At 36.8% G+C, this 14,986-nt stretch overlaps 1 protein-coding gene and 1 non-coding gene across 2 annotated transcripts in view; one reads left to right on the forward strand and one right to left on the reverse strand.

The window, feature by feature from the left end:
- RNF111 (ring finger protein 111) overlaps window positions 1-14,986 on the reverse strand; it is a 118,166-nt gene that overhangs the window by 97,719 nt on the left and 5,461 nt on the right. The window lies entirely within an intron of this gene.
- On the forward strand, window positions 13,253-13,434 carry LOC118545050 (U2 spliceosomal RNA). Its single transcript, XR_004921918.1, has one exon. It is a non-coding gene; the product is annotated as a U2 spliceosomal RNA (small nuclear RNA).

The raw sequence follows: 14,986 nt of genomic DNA on the forward strand, positions 1-14,986 counted from the left end.
TTTTAACAGAGAGAGACAGCGAGAGAGGGAACACAAGCAGGGAGAGTGGGAAAGGGAGAAGCAGGCTTCCCGCCGAGCAGGGAGCCTGATGCGGGGCTTGATCTCAGGACCCTGGGATCATGACCTGAGCCAAAGGCAGACACTTAACAACTGAGCCACCCAGGCGCCCGTGTGTGTGCTTCTTCATCTTTAATTGTGTTCAGGACATTGTGCTTGAAATTTTACTTACAGAAATCATCTTAGATCTGTTATGTCTATGTACTATGTTATTATGTTTTTTTTTTTTTTAAAGATTTTATTTATTTATTTGACAGAGAGAGAGAGAGATAGCGAGAGCAGAAACACAAGCAGGGGGAGTGGGAGAGGGAGAAGCAGGCTTCCAGTGGAGCAGGGAGCCTGATGCAGGACTCGATCCCAGGACCCTGGGATCATGACACGAGCTGAAGGCAGATGCTTAACGACTGAGCCACCCAGGCGCCCCTATGTTTATACATAATATAAACTCTGGTGGGGTGCCTGGGTGGCTCAGATGGTTAAGTGTCTACCTTCAGCTCAGGTCATAATCTAGGGGTCCTGGAGTCAAGCCCTGCATCAAGCTCCCTGCTCAGTGGGGAGTCTGCTTCTCCCTCTCCCTCTGCCCCCGCCCAGCTCGTGTTCTCTCTCTCTTTCTTTCTCAAATGAATAAAATCTTTTAAAAAATAATATAAACTCTGGAAAACAAAATAAACTTATGAGAAACAAAATAAACTTTTCATATTTCAGACAGAAGAAAAATAAGGCAGAAATGAAATGGAAAACAAAAATAATAGAAAAAAATGCACAACTTAGAAGAAATGGATAAATTCCTAGAAACATACAACCTACCAAGACTGAATCATGAAATTAAAAAATCTGAACAAACCCATTACTAAAAAGTAAATAGAATCAATAAAGCAAAAACCTTCCAACAAACAAAATCCAGGACCAGATGGCTTCATGGGTGAATTGTACCAAACAAAGAATGAGTAATACCAATTCTTCTCAAACTCTTCCAAAAGTAGAATAGGAGGGAACTCTTCCAAATTCATCTTATGAGGCCAGCATTATCCTGATTCCAAAACCAGACAAGGATACCACAAAAAAGAAAATTACAGGCCAATATCCTTGGTGAACATAAAAGCAAAAACTCTCAATTAAATATTAGCAAATCAAATTCAACAATACATTAAAAGGATTACATGCCATGATCAAGCAGGATTTATTCAGCAATATAAGGATGGCTCAACATCTGCAAATCTGTCAATGTGATATACCACATTAACAAAAAGAAGGAGAAAAATATGATCATCTCAATAGATGCAGGAAAGGAATTTGATAAAATTCAACATCCACTTATGATAAAAAGAACTCTAAACAAAGTGGGTATAGAGGGAATGTGCCTCAATATAATAAAGCCCATATACAACAAGCCCACAGCGATCATCATACTCAGTGGAAAAGCTCTAAGTTCAGGAACCAAACAAGGGTGTTCACTCCAACACTTTTATTCAACATTGTATTAGAAGACCTAGTCACAGTAATTAGGCAAGAAAAATAAACACAAGGCATCTAAATTGGTAAGAAGAAGTAAAACTGTCACTATTTGCAGATGACATGATATTGTATATAGAAAATCCTAAAGACTCTATCAGAAAACTGTTAGAATAAAAGAATTCAGTAATGTTGTAGGATACAAAATCAATACCTAAAAATCAGTTGCATTTCTTTACACTAATTGCAAGTTATCAGAAAAAGAAATGAAGAAAACAATCCAATTTACAGTTATATCAAAAAGAATAATATACCTAGGAATAAATTTAACCAAGGAGGTAAAAGACTTCTATATGGAAACTACAAGAGATTAAAGAAAAAAATTGAGGCGGACACAATTTAAGTGGAAGGATATTCCATGCTCATGAAGTGGAAGAACTAGTATTGTTAAAATGTCCATACTACCCAAAGCAATCTATAGATTAAATGAAATCCTGATCAAAATTCCAATGGCGGGTGGGAGGATGGGTTAGCCTGGTGATGGGTATTAAAGAGGGCACGTTCTGCATGGAGCACTGGGTGTTATATGCAAATAGTGAATCATGGAACACTACATCAAAAACTAATGAAGTAATGTATAGTGATTAACATAACATAATAATAAAAAAAGAGAAAAAAATTCCAATGGCATTTTTCACAATCCTAAAATTTATATGGAGTCACAAAAGATCTAGAATAGCCAAAGCAATCTTGAGAATGAAGAACAAAGTTGGAGGCATCATGCTCCTTGATTTCAAACTCTATTACAGTTGCTCCTTGAACAACACAGGGGTTAGGAGCACCAATTCCCAGGCAGTTAAAAATCCATGTATAACTTTGGACTCCCCAAAACTTAGCTACTAATAGCCTACTGTTGACAGGAAGTCTTACTGAAAATATAAACAATTAACACATATTGTGTATGTTATATGTATTATATACTGTACTACTATAATAAAGTAAGCTAGAGAAAAAAATGTTATTAAGAAAACTATGAGGGGGCACCTGGGTGGCTCAGTCGTTAAGCATCTGCCTTCGGCTCAGGTCATGATCCCAGGGTCCTGGGTTCGAGCCCCACATCGGGCTCCCTGCTCAGCAGGAAGCCTGCTTCTCCCTCTCCCACTCCCCCTGCTTGTGCTCCCTCTCTCGCTGTGTCTCTCTCTGTGAAATAAATAAATAAAATCTTTAAAAAAAAAAAAGAAAAAGAAAACCATGAGGAAGAGAAAATACATTTACAATACTATACTGTATAGAAAAAACTGCATATAAGTGAATCCATGCAGTTCAAGCTCATGTTCAAGGGTCAACTTAGAAAGCTATAGTAATCAAAACAGTATGGTATTGGTATAAAAAGACACATAGATCAATGGAACAGAATAGAGAGCCCAGAAATAAGCCCACAAATATATGGTCAATTAAGTTAGAACAAAGGAGTCAAGAATATACAATGGGGAAAAGATAGTCTCTTCCATAAATGGTGTTGGGAAAACTGAATAGCCACATGCAAAAGAATAAAACTAGAACACTATCTTACACCATACACAAAAATAAATTAAAAATGGATTAAAGATTTGAACATAAGACCTGAAACCATAAAACTCCTATAAGAAAACATTGGTGGTATCAAAAGGAATGAAATCTTGCCATTTGCAACGATGTGGATGGAACTGGAGTGTATTATGCTGAGCGAAATAAGTCAATCAGAGAAAGACATGTATCATATGACCTCACTGATATGAGGAATTCTTAATCTCAGGAAACAAACTGAGGGTTGCTGGAGTGGTGGGGGGGGTGGGAGGGATGGGGTGGCTGGGTGATAGACATTGGGGAGAGTATGTGCTATGGTGAATGCTGTGAATTGTGTAAGACTGTTGAATCACAGACCTGTACCTCTGAAACAAATAATACATTATATGTTAAAAAAAAGAAGAAGATAGCAGGAAGGGAAAAATGAAGGGGGGGAAATCAGAGGGGAAGATGAACCATGAGAGACTATGGACTCTGAGAAACAAACTGAGGGTTCTAGAAGGGAGGGGGTGGGGGGATGGGTTAGCCTGGTGATGGGTATTAAAGAGGGCACGTTCTGCATGGAGCACTCAGTGTTATACGCAAACAATGAATCATGGAACACTACATCAAAAACTAATGATGTAATGTATGGTGATTAACATAACATAATAAAAAAAAAGAAAACATTGGTGGTAAGTTTAATATAGGTCTTGGTGATGATTTTTAAAATCTGACACTGAAAGTAAAAGTAACAAAAGCAAAAATAAACAAGTGAGATTACATAAAAACTAAAAAGCTTCTGAACAGCAAAGAAAACAATCAACAAAATAAAAAGGGGGTGCCTCAGTGGCACAGTTGGTTAAGTATCCAACTCTTGGTTTCGGCTCAGGTCATGATCTCCCGGTTGTGGGACTGAGCCCCACCTGGGACTCTGTGCTCAGTGTGGAGTGTGCTTCAGATTCTTTCTACCTCCCCGTCTGCCTCTCCCTGCTTCCTTACATGCACTCACACACGCTCTCTCTCTCTCAAATAAATAAATAAAATCTTTAAAAATAAATAAAAATAAAAAATCAATCTACTGAATGGGAGGAAATATTTGCAAATTGTATATACTGATAAGGGGTTAATATCCACAATACATAAATACACATACAATTCAATAGCAAAAAACCCCCAAACAATGCAATGAAAAAAATGAACAGAGGACCCGAATACACACTTCTCCAAAGAAGACATACAGATGGCAAACAGACAAATGCAAAGATGCTCAACATCACTAATTTATCAGGAAAATGCAAATAAATCATAATAAGATATCACCTCACATCGGTCAGAATGACTAGTATAAAAAGACAAGAAATAACAAGTGCTGGAGAGGATGTGGAGAAAAGGGAACCCTTGTACACTGTGGGTAGGAATATAAATTGGTACAGCCATTATGGGAAACAGTACAGAGGTTCCTAAGAAAATTAACAATGGAACTAACATATATGATCGAGCAACTCCACCTCTGGGTATTTATCCAAAGAAAATAAAAACAACAACTTGAAAAGATATATGTATCCTCATGTTCACTGCAGCACTATTTACAGTAGCCAAGATGTGGAAACAACCTAAATGTCCACTGACGGATGAATGTATAGAGACATTGCAGTATATATACACAATGGAATATTATTAGCACATACAAAAAAAGGAAATCTTGCCATTTGTGACAACAGATGAACCTTTGCCTGCATTATGCTAAGTGAAATAAGTCAGAGAAAGATGAATACTATATAATCTCTCTTATATGAGTAATCTAAAGAAAGAAACAAACAAAAACAAGCTCATAGATACAGAGAACAGATTGGTGGTTGCCAAAGGCAGGGGTTGGGAGGATGAGAGAAATGGGAAAAGGGGCCAAAAGATAAAAACAAACACACATACACAAAACAACAAAACCCACAAAAATAGCAGAAATCAATGAGAAAACAAAAGTATAGGAATCAGTGGAACCTGGTTCTTTAAGAGTATCAGTAATACAGATAAACCACTAACCAGACTATTTAAGGATTAATAAAAGAGAGAAGAAATAAATTGCCAACATCAGGAATGAGAAAAAGGACATCACTTCAGATCCATACATGGACTTCATTGTTTTAGAAATTCCCTAAAGAAAACTTGAGGGCCAGATGACTTCTCTGGTGAATTCTATAAAATGCTTAAGGAAGAAAGAATACCAATCCTACACAAACTCTTGTAGATAATACAAAAGTGAATACATCTCAACTCATTTATGGGGCCAGCATTACCCTAAAACCAAGAGCAAAAATATTAAAAGAAAATTTAGACCAACAACCCTCATGAACGTAGATGTCTAAATCTTTAACAAAATTTTAGTAAATCAAATCTAGCCATATATAAAAATGGATAATATATCATGAACAAGTGTATTTTATCACAGGAATACATGGTTGGTTTAATAAGATATCAGTTAATGTAATTCATCATATCACACTAAAAAAAGAAAAGTGATCATCTCTAAAGATTAAAAAAAATCACTTGACAAAATTCAACACCCTTTCATGATAACTTACAGCAAACTAAGAATGGGAAAAAAAATTCTAAATCATTCTAAAACAAGGCATCTTTAAAAAACCTTCAGCTAGTATCAGAGTTAATAGTAAAAGACTAACACCTTTTCCCCTAACACAAAAACAAAGTGAATGTCATAAACTCTGAATCTACCTTTAGCTTTGCAATTAGAGTCCATGTTTCCCTCCTTTGTATCAATAAACTTATGTTTATAACCACTATTAGAGCACTTATGATATTTTATTTAATCCATTTACCCTTTTGTCTCTCACTCTACTGTGACCTTGTAAAGGATAAGTCCTTTGTTTTACTCATCTCTGTATGAATGTTTAAGAGATGCAATGGGTCTTAAGGATCATCTAATTCAGTCATCCTATTTCCCACTAGAGGAAAGTAAACCCTAGAGAGATTAAATAACTTGTCCAATATCCTATTAGCAACTTAGTTGGTAGTAATAATCAACTGTGTCTTTTCATCTAAGAGGTACCACCTCTTTGAATTGATCAGTAAGTAATTTAGGCTTTATTCACATTTTAAGTGAGAAAATTATATAGGAGTTTCATTACTTGCCCAGTCAATATTATGTGTTAAAACAAGGAGCACACAAAGACAAAAGTTGTTTCACATTAAAAATATTTTTGTTGTTGTAGAATGAATATTTTCCACTGCTCCATTTTTGGACTGTGCAACAAAAACCTGTCTTAATGATGAGAAAATAAGCTTAGAGATGCAATCTAAGAATCTGAAACTATGACTATATATTAAGATGTAAAGTACTCATTAATTCCTTGCTACAAGTGCCACTTTAAACAAACCATCTCTTGTGTGTGTGCAAACATTCCCATCCCTATTCTCTAATTGTATTTGTGATAGCTTACATGAATACAAATAATATCAGGGTAGAAATTTAAAAAGATTAACATTTTAGAAAAACAATGACACGGGAGGATAGCAAAATTCAGCCTGAAACAATTATGAGAGGACACAAGAAATACATACCATAGAATCCTGGACAATTTTTAGATGTGAGCCACAAGTTTAGCTTTAGATTCCTTTCAGTCAAAGCCAATAAGTAAACATAATCAGTTACAAGATTCACAAGAGTCATTATGGTAATATGTCTCAGAAGAAGCAGAAATTTTCCTTATATTGAAACCTGAAAGAAATATTATCATTAAAGGGACACTGTGTGAAAGTAAATATTCTTAACAACATCCCTACAATAATTACCATAGTGAGTTTCGTGAAGGAAAGGAAGCTGGGGTGACCTATAGCACAGTGAGATCCATAACTCTTTAAGAAAGGAGGTGAGGGGTGCCTGGGTGGCTCAGTTGGTTGAGCATCTGACTCTTGCTTTTGGTTCAGGTCATGATCTCAGGGTCCTGAGATTGAGGCCCATGTCAGGCTCCACGCTCAGCAGGGAGTCTGCTTGAGGTTTTCTCTCTCCCTCTCCCTCTGCCCCTCACCCTGCTCTCTTTCTCTCTCTCTCTCTCTCTAAAATAAATAATCTTAAAAAGAAAGGAAAGAAAGAAGGAAGGAAGGAAGGAAGGAAGGAAGGAAGGAAGGAAGGAAGGAAGGAAGGAAGTGAGTTTGGGGTGCCTTGCTGGCTCAGTTAGTTGGTAGAGCCTGTGACTCTTGATCTCAAGGTTGTGAGTTCAAGCCCCACACTGGATGTAGAGATTACTTTAATTAATTAATTAATTAATTTTAAAAAAAGAAAGGAGGTGAGCTCAACTAAAAGTAAACATATGAGAGGGAGGCTGATACAGAAGCCAAAGTGTGAGTCTGGTAATAATAATCTCCCATAATCTCTTACTACAAAAATCTTCTAGGAGGTTTAGGACCATGTGCTCTCTCACCAAGTCAAGACACAAGCTTTGCAAGAGGGTTCTTCTATATGTAAAACCTCCTGAATATCATCCCCTCCTGTCCTATGGGTATTTATAGCTTATCTGAAATCCAAAGACTGGGTAAGACAAAGACCATGGATTTTAGAACACTCTGCTACTAGTCATAAAGAGATCAGTTATTGCATGACATAGAGAAGCAATACTATTCCTACAGTACCATGCACATGGGGAAACTTGTTACATGTGAGAAGGGTTTTAATAGTTATGTCTTGAGTAACCAAAGACAAGGTTTTCTAAAGAACCAACCTTACAAAAGAGATGGGAGACATATTAATTTGGGTGATGAATTCATGAATGTTCACTATACTCTTTTTCCACTTTTGTCTATGTTTGAAATTTTCCATAAAAACTGAAGAAAATATAATTATGTTGAAGATCCTCAAAGAGATCAATGAAGAAGTAACATTTGTTTATGAAAAATAACAAGAAATTATAAAACAGAAATAAAACAAGAATAGATGGATACAAAATACAATTAGAAATCCCATAAATAGGGGCGCCTGGGTGGCTCAGTCGTTAAGCATCTGCCTTCTGCTCAGGTCATGATCCCAGGGTCCTGGGATCGAGCCCCACATCGGGCTCTCTGCTTGGCCGGGAGCCTGCTTCTCCCTCTCCCACTAGCCCTGCTTGTGTTCCCTCTCTAGCTGTCTCTCTCTCTGTCAAATAAATAAAATAAAATCTTTAAAAAAAAAAAAAAAGAAAGAAATCCCATAAATAGAAAAAGTAGTAATAGAAATTTACAAGAAACCCCCAAACAACCCAATTATAAATGGACAAAGATTTGAATAGATATTTTACAAAAGAAGATATATGAATGGCTGGAATAAGCACATGGAAAGATGCTCAACATATTAATCATCAGGGAAATGCAAATTAAAATGTCAACAAAATACCACTTCACACCCACTAGTACGGTTATAATAAAAAAGACAGACAATAACAAGTGTTGGAAAAGATATGGAGAAATAGAACCCTCATATGCTGCTGATGGGTATATACATGGTACAGCTACTATGGCAGTCTCTTAGAAATTAAACATAAATTTACAATAAAACCCAGCAATTCCACTCCTAGATGTCTATCCAAGAAAATGAGAACAAGTACAAACAAAGACTTGTACACAAATGTTCATAGCAGCATTATTCATAATAGTTTAAATTGGAAACAATCCAAATGTCTATCAACTAGCATAGAGATAACCATAATGTGGTAGTTATATCTATATAATGGATCACTGTCAGCAGTATAAAGGAACAAACAACCGATACAGGCTACAAAATGGATAAATCTCAAAGAACCTAGATGCATAACACATGCTGTATAATTTCATTCATATGAAATGTCCAGAAAAGGCAAATCTATAAAAATATAAAGTATATTAGTGGTTGCCTAGGGCTGGGATGTGGGAACAAGGGTGACTTCAAATGGGCATGAGGGATTATTTTGGTGTGATAGAATGTTCTAAAACTGGATTATGAGGGCAGTTGTACAACTTTGTCAATTTACAAAAAATCGTTGAATTGTATAGTTTAAATGGTATGCAAATCTGCTATAGATTGAATGTTTGTGTCCCCCCCATTCATATGTAAGCAGAGTCCTCATGAATAGGATTAATGCTCTTATAAAAGAGGCTCCAGAGAGCTTTCTTCATCCTTTCTGACCTCACCAGACACTGAATCTGCTGGCCCCTTGATCTTGGACTTGAGCCTCCAGAAAAGTGAGAAAAAAATTTCTGTTCTTTCTTAGCCACTCAGTCTATGGTGGTTTTCTTATAGCAGCCCAAAGGGACTAAAACAAAATAATACCTCGATGAAGCAACTATTAACAGTTTCTTGTGTATTCTTCCAGATACGTCTAGATGTTTACATACGTAATTATACACATTATTTTTCCCTTACAAATTATAGCATACCATTCAAACTATCTTCCAGTGTCTAGTTCTGTTTGATTTTTAAGAAAGATCCTGTAGATCTTTCCATAGTAGTATATGCATTGATCCATCATTTTTATAAATATGTACTGAGCATTCTGCTATATAACCATACCACTGATGAATTTTTAGATTATTTCCATCAATTTTGCTATTGTAAATAATGCCACAGTAAATATCTTGGTGCATATGTTATTTCATGTAAGTGTGCTATTACCTACAAGAATGCATTATTACCTATGAGTAGAATTTCTGGGCCAAAGGGTCCGTGCATTGTAATTTTGTTATATGTTTTCAAATTGATCTCCATACAGGTGAATTTACAGTCCAGTCAGCAATGCATGAGGATATATTGACAACACATTTTTGACAATACAACTTAACAAACCTTTAATCTCCATGCCAACCTAAAATGTTATGACAAAAAAAGGCACTTTACATTAGCTTGTCTCTTAGAAGAACAGAAATTCTCTTTCCACTTGGAACAACCTTATGTGAAACTTTGATAACTTTGTGAATGGGACAAATTCCTCAAAAAACACAAATTACCAAAGCTCACTCAAGTAGAAATAAACTACCCGAAGAGTCACATATCTTGAAGAAATTGATTTTGTACTTAAAAACTTCCCCCCCCCACACACACACAAAAGAAATTCTAGATTTGGAGGGCTTCAATGAGGAACTCTGCCTAACATTTAAGGAAAACATGATACTAGTTCTATATATACTTTAGCAAAAATACAAGATAAAGAAACATTTCCCAAATCATTTTGTGGGACCAGCATTACCTTGACATCAAAAGCAGATAAAAACATTACAAGAAAGAAAACTTCATATCCCATAAAAATAGATTAAAAAATCCCTAACAATGGGGTGCCTGGCTGGCTCAGTGATAGAGCACATGACCCCTAATCTCAGGGCCATGAGTTTGAGCCCCACATTGTGGGTAGAGTTTACTCAAAGAAAAACCCTAACAAAATATTAATATAATCCAGCAATCTTTAGAAGAATAATATATAATTTATGGAACAAAAATAATTTTTAGGAAAATTTTAATTTTCCAATTGGAGTTTACCAAAAGAGAGCAAGGTTGACTCAATATGCAAAAACCAATCAATTTAGCTAACCATATCAAAGACTAAAAAGGAAAAACCATATGATCATCCAATAGACACAGAACAATTATTTAACAAAATTCAACATCCAGGGCTCCTGGGTGACTCAGATGGTGAAGTGTCTGCATTCAGCTCAGGTCATGATCTCCAGGTCCTGGGATTGAGCCCCATGTCGGGCTCCCAGCTCAGCAGGGAGTCTGTTTCTCCCTCTCCCTCTGCCTCTCCACCTGCTTGTGCTCTCTCTGTCAAGGATCTCAAAGAGCAAAATGATTTTCAAAAAGGAGAATAAATTTGGGGACTTATACTATCTAATTTCAAGAGTTATTATAAGGCTACAATAACCAAGACAGTCTGGTGATCCTGTAAGGAAAGACACGTAGCTCAATGGAGCACAATGGTGTCCAGAAATAGATCAACTGAGTTTCTTTCTCTGAAAAAAAAGAAAAAAAGATTTATTTGTCAGAGAGAGAGAGCACAAGCAGGGGGAGCGACAGGCAGAGGGAGAAGCAGGCTCCCTGCTGAGCAAGGAGCCCAACATGGGACTAGATCCCCGGACCCCTGGATCATGATCTGACTGAAGGCAGACGCTTAACTGACTGAGCCACCCAGGCATCCTAGATCAACTGAGTTTCAACAATGTTGCCAAGATAATTCAACAAGGAAAGAATAGTTTTTTCAACAAATGGTGATGAGACAATTATACTTCCACATTAAAACGAATTTTGACTGTTACCTCACACCATATAAAAAATTAACTCAAAATGGATCAGAGGCTTAAGAGCTAAAACTTAATACTTTAAGAGGGGGCACCTGGTTGGCTCAGTTGGTGAAGCATGCGACTCTTGATCTCAGGGTTGTAGGTTTGAGCCCCACATTGGGTGCAGAAATTACTTAAAAAAATAAAACCTTAAAAAAAAAATACAACACTTTTAGGAGAAGATATCAGACAAAATCTTTGTGACCTTGGGTTAGGCAAATGTTTCTTAGCTAAGATGCAAAAAGCATGAATCATGAAAAAAAATGACAGACTGGACCTCCTTAAAGTTTAAAAGTCCTGACATTTGAAAGTATCCCTCATAAAACGATGGTATGAGTTAGAAACCAAGAGAAAATATTCAAAAGACACATATATAAAAAAGGAGTTATATGCATAGTATTAAAAAAAACCATTAAAACCTAGTAATAGTGAGACAACCCAATTTTTTAAATGAACAACAACAAAAAGATTTGAACACTTCATCACATACTGATGGCAAATTAGCACATGAAAACATTTTCAAAGTCATTAGTCATTACAGAAATGTAAATTAAAACAACAACACTACATAACTACTAAAATGGTTAAAATGAAAAAGACTGTCCATATTCATATTAAGTCCTAATAAGGATTTAGAGCAACTGAAACCCTCAGATATTGCTGGTGGGGATGCAAAATAGCATATCTAGAAAACAGGTTGGCAGTTTCTCCTGAAGTTAAACATACAATTACCATACTACCCCTTTTTGGTATCTACCCCCACCTCAAAATGAAAACATATGTCTACACAAGTACCGGTATGTTAATGTTTACAGCTGCTTTATTCATAATATTAAAATTAAAAACAACTCAAATTTGAGCCCATCAACTGGCTTCATACTATATGATTCCATTTATATGGTAAACTGGAAAAGGCAAAACTATAGTAACAGAAATCAGATCAATGGTTGCCAGGACCTGGGAATTCACCAGTGTTCTCTTCCAGGACTGATTTCATCTCTTATATTTAAATACTAATCCATTTGGAATGTATCCTGGTATTAGACATTGATTCCCTTTAGTTATTAAAAGTCCCAACTTTTGATGACACATTATTACATACTTAATAAAACAGCTAAAATTTTAAAAAGTGAAAATACCAAACACTGGCAAGAATATGGAAAACCTAGATGTCTTATAAATTGCTGGTAGAAATATAAAATGGTAAAGCCACACCAGAAGAGTTTGGAAGTTTATTAAAAAACGAAACATACATACAACATGACTTTTTGTTCTCTACTATTGGAAGCTCTTTTTATATCAGGGATACTAAGCTTTTGTTTTTGACATGCCATTCACGCTCCTGGGCATTTGTCCCAGAGAAATGACTAGAGTTCACACAAAAACCAAACTGTGGTACGTTCATATGATGGGAAACTACTCAGCAACAAAAAGGAACAAACTATAAATACATGCAACAGCTTGGATCTCTAGGGATTTATGCTGAGTAAAAAAAAGACAATTTCAATGGGTCCCATATTCTATGATTCCATTTGTGTAACATTCTTCAAGTGAAAAAATTATAGAGATGGAGGATAGATTAGTAGTTGCCAGGGGTTAGGCTTGTGGGGGCGGGAGAAAGGAGTGGGTGTGACTATAAAGAAGTGGCACAGGGAGATATTTGTGTGATGGAATAGTTCTGGGTCTTCATTGAAGTGTATCAAGAATCTTTGTATGAGATAAAAATAGCATAGAAATATACACACCCATTGTACCAATATCAGTGCCCGATTTTGATATTGTAGTATAGTTACAAGAGGTGTAATGATTTGGAGGAACTGGATGAAGGGGTCATGGGAACACTCTGTACTATTTTTGTAATTTCCTGTGAGTTTATAATTATTTTAAAACAAAAAAAAATTAAGCAATCACTTCTCAGCCTTTTGGCTAAGATCAAGTGTAGTATTTGCTCTTTTCAGTTTAATATATGATACGTCCTCTGAGGACAATATATTAAATGGATTTTTGGAGCAGGGAGATGGAATAGGAAATTGTCCACTCCACGTATCGACCTGGTATTGCAGTACCTCCAGGAACAGTGCAGCCCCTCAGGGGAAATACCCAGGTGTCTAAGTTCAGCTTGAGCTGTGGGGGGCTGTTTATCTGAGATCATGTGTGTTGGATGCTTCTGCCTTCTAGTGTCTGGGCTGGAGGCTTGTGTCTGGCTTCCTGGAGGCATAGGTATATATACGCACTATGGTCTTCTATTTATTTATTTAAAGATTTTATTTATTTATTTGAGAGAGAGAGGAGGAGAGAGAATATGAGCAGGGGGAGGAACAGAGGGAGAGAGACAAGCAGACTGTGCACTGACTGCTGAGCCCTATGCGGGGCTTGATCCCTTGACCCAGAGATCATTTTCTGAACTGAAACCAAGAGCCAGATGCTTAACCCACTGAACCACCTAGGCACCCTTACCCATTCTACTATTAACTGACATTTGTTGGGTTTCTAGGTTGGGGCTATTACAAATACTGCTGCTATGTGTATTTGTTTTCCCATAAACTATATACTTAAGAGTGAATTTCTGGGTCAAAAGATATGTGGTTCTGTAAATTTATTAGATAATTCTAAACTGTTTTCTAAAGTAGTTGTATCCATTTTTACTCCCACTTAATCCCAGTTCCAATTACTCCACATCTTTGCCAACACTTGGTATTGTTAGTTTCTCTGATTTAGGCATTATGCTGGGGTATAAAGAGATATCATTGTAGTTTTAATATATAATTTCCTGATTACTAATGAGATTGTGTGTGTTTGTGTGTGCATGCCATCTGACTTTTCTCTTTGGTGTAGTATTTTTTAGACTTGACCATTTTTGGGGTGCCTGGGTGGCTCAGTCAGTTAAGCGCCTGCCTTCGGCTCAGGTGATGATCTCAGGGCTCTGGGATGGAGCCCTGTGTCAGGCTCTCTGCTCAGGGGGGAGTCTGCCTCTCCCTCTCCCTCTGCTCTTTCCCCCAACATTCTCTCTCAAACAAATAAATAAAATCTTTTTTTTTTTTTTAAGATTTTCATTTCTTTTTTGACAGTGAGAGAGACAGCGAGAGAGGGAACACAAGCAGGGGGAGTGGGAGAGGGAGAAGCAGGCTTCCCGCCGAGCAGGGAGCCTGATGCAGGACTTGATCCCAGAACCCTGGGATCATGACCTGAGCCAGAGGCAGATGCTAAATGACTGAGCCACCCAGGCGCCCCACAAATAAATAAAATCTTAAAAAAAAAGACTTGACTATTTTTTTCCCACTGAATTGGTGTCTTAATTTGTAGGAGTTCTTTGTAGATTATGGTTATGTACCCACCATTGGTTATATGTGTTACAAATATCTCTCACTCCATGGCTTCCCTTCTATTCTCTTAATGGTAGCTTCTGATAAGTGGAAATTCTTAATTTTAATGTCACCAAATACATCATTTTTTTCCTTTGTAGTCAGTGCTTTTGTATCCCTTTTTTCTTTTTTTTAAGATTTTCTTTATTTGTCAGAGGGAGCACAGGCAAGGGGAGCGGCAGGCAGAGGGAGAAGCAGGCTCTCCGCTGAGCAGGGAGCCTGATGCGGGGCTCATTCCCAGGACCCTGGGATCACGACCTGAGCCGAAGGCAGAGGCT

Source organism: Halichoerus grypus, chromosome 8 (genome assembly GCF_964656455.1).
Source record: "Halichoerus grypus chromosome 8, mHalGry1.hap1.1, whole genome shotgun sequence".
NCBI classification, from domain to species: Eukaryota; Metazoa; Chordata; class Mammalia; order Carnivora; family Phocidae; genus Halichoerus; species Halichoerus grypus.